This window comes from Triticum dicoccoides, chromosome 4A, assembly GCF_002162155.2.
Source record: "Triticum dicoccoides isolate Atlit2015 ecotype Zavitan chromosome 4A, WEW_v2.0, whole genome shotgun sequence".
Taxonomy (NCBI): Eukaryota; Viridiplantae; Streptophyta; class Magnoliopsida; order Poales; family Poaceae; genus Triticum; species Triticum dicoccoides.
Window position 1 is genome coordinate 601,980,609 of NC_041386.1, and position 11,729 is coordinate 601,992,337.

The following is an 11,729-nucleotide window of genomic DNA, read 5'->3' on the forward strand; positions in this document are numbered from 1 at the left end:
ACTGATTTTTTAGCTAAATGACCCTGAAATTGAAAAGCACTACAAATGAACTCTGAAAAGGTTGAAAGTAGGCATGGTATCATCATTTCACCCACATAGCATGTGCTAAAAAGTTGAGATGGTTACGTGAAAAATTGGATGCACTTCATATACAAAATGGACAATCTTTTTCAAAGTATCAGGGTTTCGGATGAAACTCATCTGTTACAAAGGGATTTCATTTTTTAAAACTCCAGACTTTTTATGTGTTCAAAATGCACCATTCAAAGCCACATCATCAATTTTCAACCCTTTCTGACTTCATTTGTTATTTTTCATGTATTTACTAAAATTTTTTTAGCTAAATGATCCTGAAATTGAAAAGCACTATAGATGAACTCTGAAATGGTTGAAAGTTGGCATGGTATCATCATTTTACTCACATAGCATATGCTAAAAAGTTGAGAGGGTTACGGGAAAAACTGGATGCCCTGTATGCATTATATATAATTATGTGTGTCAAAAACCATTACAGATTCACATGGATAGATAAGTGACCAAATTAATAGAAGTTCATCATCACATTAAAAAAAAGTACATACATAGTTCTCAATGAACAACATATACCTCTCTAGAGCATCTAGTTAAACCATACATTGAAACTATGTAAAACCTTTCAATGCAACAACAAATGCGATCATAATCACAACCAAGGTAACAATTGATCCAACAGCATAATGATACCAAGCCTCGGTATGAGTGGCATATTTTCTAATATTTCTGATCTTCAACTGCATTGCATCCATCTTGATCTTGTGATCATCGATGACATCCGCAACATGCAACTCCAATATCATCTTCTCCTCCTCAATTTTTTCTATTCTTTCCTTCAAGTAATTGTTTTCTTCTTCAACTAAATTTAACCTCTTGACAATAGGGTCGGTTTGAATTTCCGGTTCGCACTAGTAGAAAAAGGGTCAAACGTGAAGCACATTAGTGCCGGTTTGAATTTGAGCCGGCACTAATGTGTGCATTAGTGCCGGTTCCAACGGCTAGCCGGCCGCTCTCATTAGTACCGGTTCGTGGCGAACCTTTAGTACTAAAATGAGTGGTGGCAGGATGTTGTCAGTCCGGGGCCCCTCTAGCACCTTTAGTACCAGGTCGTATCACGAACCGGTACTAAAGGTCGTCCTACATAGACCCTTCGTCCACACGAGCTCGCTCTATTCTTCCCCTTTCCCCTCTCCTCTCTGTTCTTTTCCCTCTTCCTCTCAAGCTCATCACACATTTTTCCCAAAATTTGTTAAGATTTGAAGGCCCCCATCCATTCAAATGATCACAAAGGTTAGCAACTTTGTCCTTTCATCTCTCATTGCTAGATTAGCTCGTGCAATGCTTTATATAGTGTTTGATTTTTGAGTTTAGTAATTTGGGAGAAATTATATATATGTGCTAGTATTTGATTTATATGCAATTTGAGATCAAAAATAACACTTAGTTTGCATATGTAGGTGTGGTTTACTTAGTACCTTCTAAATCCCCGTCGTAACCACCGTCGATCGCTCGCAACGTCCCATCGCCGGCACCACCTTGTGGTGAGCCTCTTGTTCATGAAGTTTTATATAAAAAATTGATGTTTGTGTGATTTGGATATATAGTTACTCGTATAATTATCTTACCCATACGTTGTTTGTTATACATAGTGCCATGGTTTTGATATCCGTCCCCGTCGGCCCTCATCCGGGTTATGATTCGGATGTGGTATATTCTCTTTTAAAACTATTCATTGCATTTCGTGTTTATGACAAATTATGCCCATCAAGTTGACATAGATATTTGTATGTAGGAGGTAGTTGAACCGGAAATTCCAACCGACCCTATTGTCGAGAGGTTAAATTTAGTTGAAAGAGAAAACGAGGATTTGAAGGAAAAATTGAAAAGAATTGAGGGGGAGAAGATGGAATTGGAGTTGCATGTTGCCGATGTCGTCGATGATCACAAGATTAAGATGGAGAAAATGCGCTTGAAGATCAGAAAGATTAGAAAATATGCCATTCATAGTGAGGCTTGGTATCATTATGTTGTTGGATCAATTGTTACCTTAGTTGCGATCTTGATCGCATTTGTTGTTGCATTTAAATTCTTTAGCTAGAGAGTTATTTGTTTGTTGCATTTAAGTGTTGTATGATCTTTATGTATGAACTTTATGTATTATATTAATTTGGTGTTTTCGGTGCTGCGTATTGAAGATGAGCCGGCAATGGATGTACGATGACCGATGCTCTCCCGAGTTCATTAATGGCGTGTGTACTTTTCTGCTTGCGGCTGAGGCAAACAAGCGTGCGGATGGTTTTATGCCTTGTCCATGTGCTGGCTGTAAGAATGGTCACAGTTACTCTACGTCAAGAACCATTCACGTCCACCTGTTTGAGTCCGGTTTCATGCCCCACTATAAAGTTTGGACCAAGCATGGAGAAAGAGGGGTTATGATGGAAGACAATGAAGAAGAAGAGGATGACGACAGCTATCCTGGCCATGGGTTCCCTGAATACGATGATACAACAATGAGGGAAGAAGCTGATCCGGTAATGTGGGAAGAAGCTGAGCCGGCAATGCGAGAAAAAGCTGAAGAAGAGGCATCGGATGAGCCCGTTGATGATCTAGGTCGGGCCATTGCCGATGCAAAGAGAAACTGCGCAAGTGATTTGGAGAAGAAGAAGTTGCAGCGCATGTTAGAGGATCACAAAAAAATTTTGTACCCGAATTGCGTAGGTGACAAGAAAAAGTTGGACACCATACTGGAATTGCTACAATGGAAGGCAGAGAATGGTGTATCTGACAAGGGATTTGGAAAGTTGATGGTAATGATAAAGAATATGCTTCCAAAGGACAACGAATTGCCCGAGAGTACATATGAAGCAAAGAAGGCTGTCTGCCCTCTAGGGTTAGAGGTGCAGAAGATACATGCATGCCCTAATGATTGCATCCTCTACCGCGGTGAGTACGAGGATTTGAACGCTTGCCCAGTATGCGGTGCATTGCGCTATAAGATCAGCCGCGATGACCCTGGTGATGTCGAGGGCGAGCGCCCCAGGAAGAAGATTCCTGCCAAGGTGATGTGGTATTCTCCTATAATACCACGGTTAAAACGTTTGTTCTAAAACAAAGAGCTTGCCAAGGAGATGCGATGGCACAGAGAAGACCGTAAGAAAGACGGAAAGTTGAGAGTACCCGCTGACGGGTCGTAGTGGAGAAAAATCGAAAGGAAGTACGGGAAGGAGTTTGCAGATGACGCAAGGAACGTATGGTTTGGTCTAAGCGCAGATGGCATTAATCCTTTTGGGGAGCAGAGCAGCAACCATAGCACCTGGCCTGTGACTCTATGTTTGTATAACCTTCCTCCTTGGTTGTGCATGAAGCGGAAGTTCATTATGATGTCAGTGCTCATCCAAGGCCCTAAGCAACCCGGCAATGACATTGATGTGTACCTAAGGCCATTAGTTGAAGAACTCTTACAGGTGTACGTGCGTGGGATGAGCACATGGGGGAACAATTTGACCTAAAGGCATTGCTGTTCGTGACCATCAATGATTGGCCTGCTCTCAGTAACCTTTCAGGACAAATAACAAGGGATACCGCACATGCACGCACTGTTTGGACGATACCGACTGTATATATTTGGCTAATTGTAAGAAGAATGTGTACCTGGGACATCGTCAATTTCTTCCGAGCAGGCATCCCGTAAGAAAGAAAGACAAGCATTTCAAAAATATGTCAACTTATGACCTTCTGTCAGTGACCCTCGAAAAATTGGTCATAAATTTATGACCATTTTAGACCAATTGGTCAAAAGCTGTCTGGGGGGCTCTAAACCCTAAATCATAACGACCATTTTGGTCAGAAAGGTCATAATTTCATTAGAGGAAATGGTCATAAAGCAAACAGCGCTAGTCCGCTGCCTTATTTCTAGTTGTTAACGACCAATATAGATGGTCATAGCCTTGTAAATTATGGTGGGTTGCTATGACTAGGCGCCACCTCATCAGTTTTGCCTATGTGTCATGTCCATGTGGCAGTTTTTGCCCTAGGTTGTGAAGCAACCTATATTTCTGTCATTCCCAAAATTCCCAAAAAAATCTCATAAATTCTTTGGGTCATATCTTCGTCAAATATGTAAAAACCTTCCTTTCCTAGTTCAAAAATAATTCAACAATATTCATTTTCCTATTCTGTTCACAACAATAGTTTGTGAAGGAAGTACCACTTTGACATGTCCAAATAGTATCCATTTTCTACAGTGCTTTCCTATGGCCAAATAACCATTCTCCACCAAATGCCAGCTCAATCCATTCATTATTTTGAGCCGAGCTTCAACATTCGTATTTATGTCCAATGTGGTAGTTTGCAAAGCAAGTACCACCTAGGCTCCTCCTTTTGAGCTGAAAATTTGTGAAGACGGTCTTCTTAGTAAATGATCATACTCAGCCAAAACACACGCCCATTAGCCATGTACATTTCATGTACCGCTAATCAAACACTTGGCTGCTAATTCATTTTTGAGCATCGATCGGTCTCCTCGTGATAATCTTATGTTGTAATTTTCTTCCTAGCACCTACCTGGGGAGTGCCCAACCCACTAGACATGCCTAGGCCACCCAGAACACATGGCAACGCCACGGTCACGCGGCGGGCATGCGAGTTTACGCGCTCTAGAGTTGGAGCCCTCGGCCACCGTCCAAACCTCGACGTATCGTCACCAAACCATGTATTTATGATTAAATAGGTGCTTATGTAACTATAAATGATTTTTGAAAAAAAATAAATAGCAAACTATGAGGCAGCTGCAGTTCAAATTTGACCCGCTTCCAACTGAATCGGCGGAAATTTGTCTTTTTCACGAGAGGTGGATCAAAACTTTTTACACCCAACCATTTTGTCAATTGTGCAATAAATATGTCCTAGTATTTTAGAAAAATGAATTGGTCCAATTTTGCAACAATTATTTTGGAGGTCCTTCACAAAAAAACTCCTTTTGGGCACTCGAAAAATGGAAAATGGTTTTTTTGTCCAAAGAAAATGAAAACTTCCTTATGCAACATTGTTTGCCATTCCAATATGCACCCTTGTGCACAATATGAGACCATTTGAACAAACTATGCCATAAGTGTGACCATAAGATTGATCATTTGGCTTGAAAGCCATTGATCTCCACACGTGATAGCTTGTTTCTGAGAACACATTTTTTAAAATAATTGTCGTATTACAAGTTTGTTATTTTTCCTGGGAACTTGGCCACATATAATGACACAATGCGAAGGTTTCTCAATTTTTTAATTTTTTTTTGAATTTTTTATGCCCGTTTCAAAATGCGATCAAAACGGCGGGAATGACCGTTCCTAGCTAGTGGTTGAATCTTGGAATTTTTTTGGTGTTTCTATGATTAAATAGATACTTATGTACCTATAAATGTTTTTTGGAAAAAATAAATAGCAAACTATGAGGCAGCTGCAGTTCAAATTTGACCCGCTTCCTTCTAAATCGACGGAAATTTGTCTTTTTCACCAAAGGTGGATCAAAACTTTTTACACCTAACCATTTGGTCAATTGTGCATTAAATATGGCCTAGTATTTTAGAAAAATTATTTGGTCCAATTTTGCAAGAATTATTTGGTAGGTTCTTCACAAAAAAAACCTCATTTGGGGCACTTGGAAAATGGAAAATGAATTTTCCGTGCACAGAAAATGAAAACTTCTTTAGGCAACATTATTTGCCATTCCAAGATGCACCCTTTTGCACAATATGAGATCATTTGAACAAACTATGCCACGAATGTTGCCATAAGATTGATCATTTGGCTTGAAAGCCATGAATCTTCACGCATGATAGCTCATTTCTGAGAATACTTTTTTAAAATAATTTTTGTATTACAAGTTTATTATTTTTCCTGGAAACTTGGTCACATATAATGACACAATGCGAAGGTTTTCCAATTTTTTGATTTTTTTGAATTTTTTATGCCCGTTTCAAAATGCGGTCAAAACGGTGGGCTCGACCGTTCCTAGCTAGTGGTTGAATCTTGGAAAACTTTTGATATTTCTCTGATTAAATAGATACTTATGTACCTAGAAATGATTTTTGGAAAAAATAAAGAGGAAACAATGAGGCAGCTGCAGTTCAAATTTGACCCGCTTCCAACTGAATCGGCGGGAATTTTTCTTTTTCACCAGAGGTGGATAAAAACTTTTTACACCCAACTATTTGGTCAATTGTGCATTAAATATGGCCTAGTATTTTATAAAAATGATTTGGTCCAATTTTGCAACAATTATTTGATAGGTCCTTCACAAAAAACCTCATTTCGGGCACTCAGAAAAGGGAAAATGATTTTTTCGTCCAAAGAAAATGAAAGTTTCCTTAGGCAACATTGTTTGCCATTCCACTATGCACCTTGTGCACAATATGAGATCATCTGAACAAACTATGCCATGAATGTGGCTATAAGATTGATCATTTGGCTTGAAAGCCATTGATCTCCACACATGATAGCTCGTTTCTGAGAACACTTTTTTTAAAAGAATTGTCATGTTATAAGTTTATTATTTTTCCTCGTAACTTGGTCACATATAATGACACAATGCGAAGGTTTTATAATTTTTTATTTTTTTGGAATTTTTATGCCCGTTTCAAAATGCGGTCAAACGGCGGGCTTGACCGTTCCTAGCTAGTGGTTGAATCTTGGAAAAAAATTTATGTTCTCTTATTAAATAGATACTTATGTACCTAGAAATGATTTTTGGCAAAAATAAAAAGCAAATTATGAGGCAGCCGCAGTTCAAATTTGACCCGCTTCCAACTAAATCGACGGAAATTTGTCTTTTTCACCAGAGGTGGATCGAATCTTTTGACACCCAACCATTTGGTCAATTGTGCATTAAATATGTCCTAGTATTTTAGAAAATTGATTTGGTCCAATTTTGCAACAAATATATTATAGGTCCTTCACAAAAAAACTCATTTTGGACACTCGAAAAATGAAAAAATGATTTAAGAGAACTCATTTCTCATAACTCTTTAAAAAATATTTGTCTTATTTCAGTTTGTGATTATTCCTGAAAGCTATAGTCAAATTTGCTGACACAATGAGAAGTTTTTTTTTCATATTTTCAGGTCATAATAAAATAGCTAACATGATTTAGCACCTTACTTTTAGTCAATTATGACCAATTTAAATGGTCAAAATATCATACCTGTATACCACATTTTGATTGGTCCAAAGGCCTCTCACGCGGATCATGGATAAACCACCGTCGGATCCTCCTGGATCCAACGGCCCTCACCTCACCCACCGCGAGCTACCCCTCAAAAAAACCCACCGCACACCACTCCACTCTTTCCCCACGCACCAAACCCTAGCACTCTCACCCTCTCCCTCTCTCTGGATCCACCACCGCCGCACACCACTCCTCCTTCTAGATCCCCCGCCGCCGCCCCCAACCTCACTCCCTCCCTCTGGATCTCGATGCGCCGCCGCCCCCGCCCCACTCCTCCGGCATTCCCCCCACATGGTCACCGCTCGGCCCTCCCCATGGCGCTCCTGATCCAGATCCCTTCCCTCCCCACTCTCAGATCCAACTGGCCCGAGAAGGAGGCCGTCGTGGACATGGTCACCACCACCAACCGCGAGTGGGGGTCCTGGTCCTCTCCCTCGTCGTCCTCGGCGGCGGCATCTGGCTGAGCCACCGGACGCGACGCCGGCTCGTCTTCATCGTCTTCTCCTTCGTTGTCACCAACCGCGACACCGGCTCTGTCGTCTCTGGCCGCGGGTACTCCAGCTAGATCAGCCACCAATGATGGTGACGGCGAGACTAGAAGCCGCCGGATCCGGGATCAGGGCGGCGCATAGCCCCTCCTCCCGTGAGATCCGGGACACAAACACCCATCTGGATCGAGTAGCTCCTCTCCCCATCCGGATCGAGCAGTTCCACCGGGCTCTCCTCTAGCCGCTGCACCGTCTCCATCGAGATTTGGTGCTCCTCACCCGACCCACCCCGCTCGTCCCCGCGCTCTTCGTCATCGGCAAGTCCACGTTCGACGTCGGCACCAACAAGTACCTCGGCACGCTCGCCCGCGCCGACCGCGAGCCCTACGGGCGGGACTTCGACACCCACCGCCCCACCGGACGCTTCTCCAACGGCCGCATCCCCGTCGACTACCTCGGTGCGTCGCTCACGACCTCGTCTCTGCTCCGTGTAATCTTCTGTCACTGCTGTGGTCTGAATCCGCAGGAATATGGCAGCCCCATGTGATGTTCCTAGTTTCCCTTCTCTTGATTTCTGATCCCTTTTGTTGTTGTACCACAGTGGAGAAGCTGGGGCTTCCCTTCGTGCCTACGTACCTGGAGCAGAGCATGTGCATGGGCGGCGGCGGTGTTGGCCTCAAGAGAAGGGAGCTTGCGGGGAGGCCCGGGACGTGGGGCGAGCTCTGGCTGCGGCTCGGCCAGGCCGCGCTCGCCGCCGCCACCATCGCCGTCATGGTAACCTTCCTGTCTTGTTTGGGAAGTTTTTTCCTGGGCGGAGTACCGTCTACTAGTCTGTTAATCTGTGAGCGATGGATAGTTTAATCACGAGGGGCTTTGTTAATCCGTGAGTAGTCAACCAGATTATTGAGATATTTGGTTAGAGAATCTAAGTTAACCATCACTATCCTGTGAGACATGTGCTTGAGGAAATATGTAGGTTTGAACTTGTAATGAGTGGCGATTTTAGTACAAGAGTGCTCTTGCACGGGTTAGTATTGTCCAAAACTAATGGCTGAGAGCCCCTCAAGGCCAAATTGGGCCTTCTGTAGGCCATGTGGTGTGGGTGCATGGTGGTGGTAATTCCTAGATTCAGCAACAAATTTAGTGCAATCGTGGCTTGTTTCCAGACTTGTATTAACACAGCATTCCCCTTTTAAAATTTCTACTGCTAATGGCATTTCAGTTTTGTAATGAGCTCTTTGTCTCTTTCGAGTTTCAGCTATCTGATTGCGTCGATGGGATTGCAAGCGTTGTGGATCTTGGGACTTGCATGTCTTGATGGATACGTCCTTAAAGTCAAAAGAGATCTCAACAATGCTATTTTAGTGAGCTTATTTGTTGTCGGAGACTGGGTAATGATGAAAGACTGCCACGATTAAGTTCAGAAACGATAGTATGTGCTACATTCGATCCTGGGTTGTATAACATATTTGTTACTGCAGGTCACCCATCCACGAGGAGCAGAAGGAGGGACGCATCTAGTTGGCCATCAAGGACCTGCTCTGCTCCTCTTCCTTGACCATCTGTACCACCACGTTCTCAGGCTTCCAAGGCGCTCCAGCACACCGCCGCCATGCCTCCTCTGCTCTCCGGGCTTGGACCAATCGCTCGCCCCTTCAGGTACACACGTCTCCTGCTATTATCTCAACCCTGTGAGTGCCAACTTGCCTCTTTCCTGCGGAGAGTGTTGACTGAATTGCTTCTGATACATGTATGTGTCTGTGTGCAGCCCAAGCCCTGCAGCAGCCGACGTGGGTTCAGGTGTCCCCCTCCCCTGATGGCTATAAATCTGCCATGCTCTGCTAATTCTATGTGAGCACTGTTAGGCGTCCATTTGTATTTGCAAATTAGCAACAGCTTGCAGAATATGTGTCCTCCAAAGCATTGCCTTAATACGATATGCGTATCATTAGCTGATATCCATATGGAGATAGTTTAGCAGAGGAAGAAATAAACACCTATGTTTCTTGGTTCATGAAATTGCATTGGAGAGATGGGTCTATTATATATAGGCGATACATTACACTAGTTGAATTTGACCATGCACCAACTCCAACAAGTCATACATGCATGCCAATTGTTATTAGCTTCAAAACCTAGTCGATGCCTTCTTGCACTAGGTACACCCCTGAATTTTTGTCATTTACAACCTGATCGATGTACAACCTATTTGCTTGAAAGTAATTTTAGTTGTTTCTTTGTTGGAGCGCTAAGACTATGCGTGGAACATTAGTTTTTATTATCTCAAACTACCGCCGTGTGATTATGCAGGTGCCTAGTTTGTTTTTATTATGTAAAACTACCTCCCTGGTATGCTTCCCTGTTACTACTATATCATCATGGCAAAGCTAACATCTCATTGTGCTCTTTTTCATTTCAGAAGTCAGCCTCCGGCCATGGCGGATCTGCAGACGCCGCTGGTGCAACCAAAGAGGAAGAAGGTTCTGGTGGACTACCTGCTACGGTTTGCTTCAGCTCGTGCGGATAGGAGGTGGATGCCCGCACGGATCCGGCGTCTCCGACCTTGGCATCCACAAGGAGGAGCGGCGACAATTACATACCCAACCATGGGGCAGCAGCAAATCATGGTTGAGCCTCCCTCTACCTCTCTCGCGTTCCCTGATTTTGCTACTGCTCTAAATTCACTTTCAGTTGACTGAATCTAGTGTTACTGCTGTCAGTCCCTAGTCCCTAGTGCTACTGTTCTAAATTCACTTGCATGTTTGACTAAATTCACTTGGTATTGCACTGCTTGCCAAATTGAGTTGCTTTCTCGCTGCCAAAAAAGTCAATACTCCCTAGTGTTGAATCGGTATTTACATGCTTGCAAATATTGGTCTGAATCTGCGATGCTCCCTAAAGTTGACTAAATCTCATGGATTAGATTTCATTTTACCAATTGGCCTGAATCTATTTATACGCTTTACTGAATTTTGCTTGGTGCTGTCGCCGTCGGACTCTCATGCTGAATCAGTTGGACAGTGCATTCTTTGCCAGTTCATTTTACCAATTCATGCTGAATTGTTGTTTAGTTGTAATTCCTTTTATTGTCCCATGCACAAGTGATATTCATGTCCAGCCAAATGATATCTTGTGCTTTCCAAAGTGATATGTACCCAACTGCTTATATATGTATTTTGTTCTTAACTGTAGATTTCCTCTCACAATAGCTCCATGCAAAAGAAGGTTGAAAGGATAAGGAGAAGGACTGAAGGAGGTCCATGTTGAAGAAGGTCGACAGAAGCAGTAGAGCTTGTAATATTGTCATTGCCATTGTATTTGTGTTGTATGATGTATCCGCGTTTACCCACAAAAAATGTATTCACGTTGTAATACTGTGATTGCCATTCTGGCTACTATTTCAAGCAGTGTATTTTGCCAGTGCTGATTTAGATATTTATTACTTATTTACTATGAAATGAAATCTAAAGAACTTGACCCTGACAACCGGGTCCTATTACTAGAAATTGACAATTGGGACCAATCTTCTGAGAAAAAGAAAAATTGAAACTCTTGGGACAAATGTAAAACAGTGGAAAATAAAATGGCAAAAAATAAAAGATCATACGCTGTAAAAGGTTGCATCTAGAAATAAAAAGGCTGAATTGATGGGCCAGCCCATGTAGCTAGCAAAAATTAATAGGAAAAATAAATATTAAAAAGGCCGAATTAATGGGCTCGGCCCATATAAACACCGAATTGGACCGGGCTGAATCTTGTGCCACGTCAGATTGCCATGCTGGATGCCTACGTGGCCTGGGGAGGTTGCTAGTGACCAAAACAAAACAGTAGACGTATTTTGGTCGTAAACGTCTTTGACCATTCCAGAAGAAAGGTCGCTATAGTCAGTTTATGACCGCCAGCTTTCGACCTTCTGTTTTTGGTCACAAAAAGGTCGCAAATGAAAAACCATGACCTTTCAGTGACCAATAGTGGTGGTCACAAGTTGAC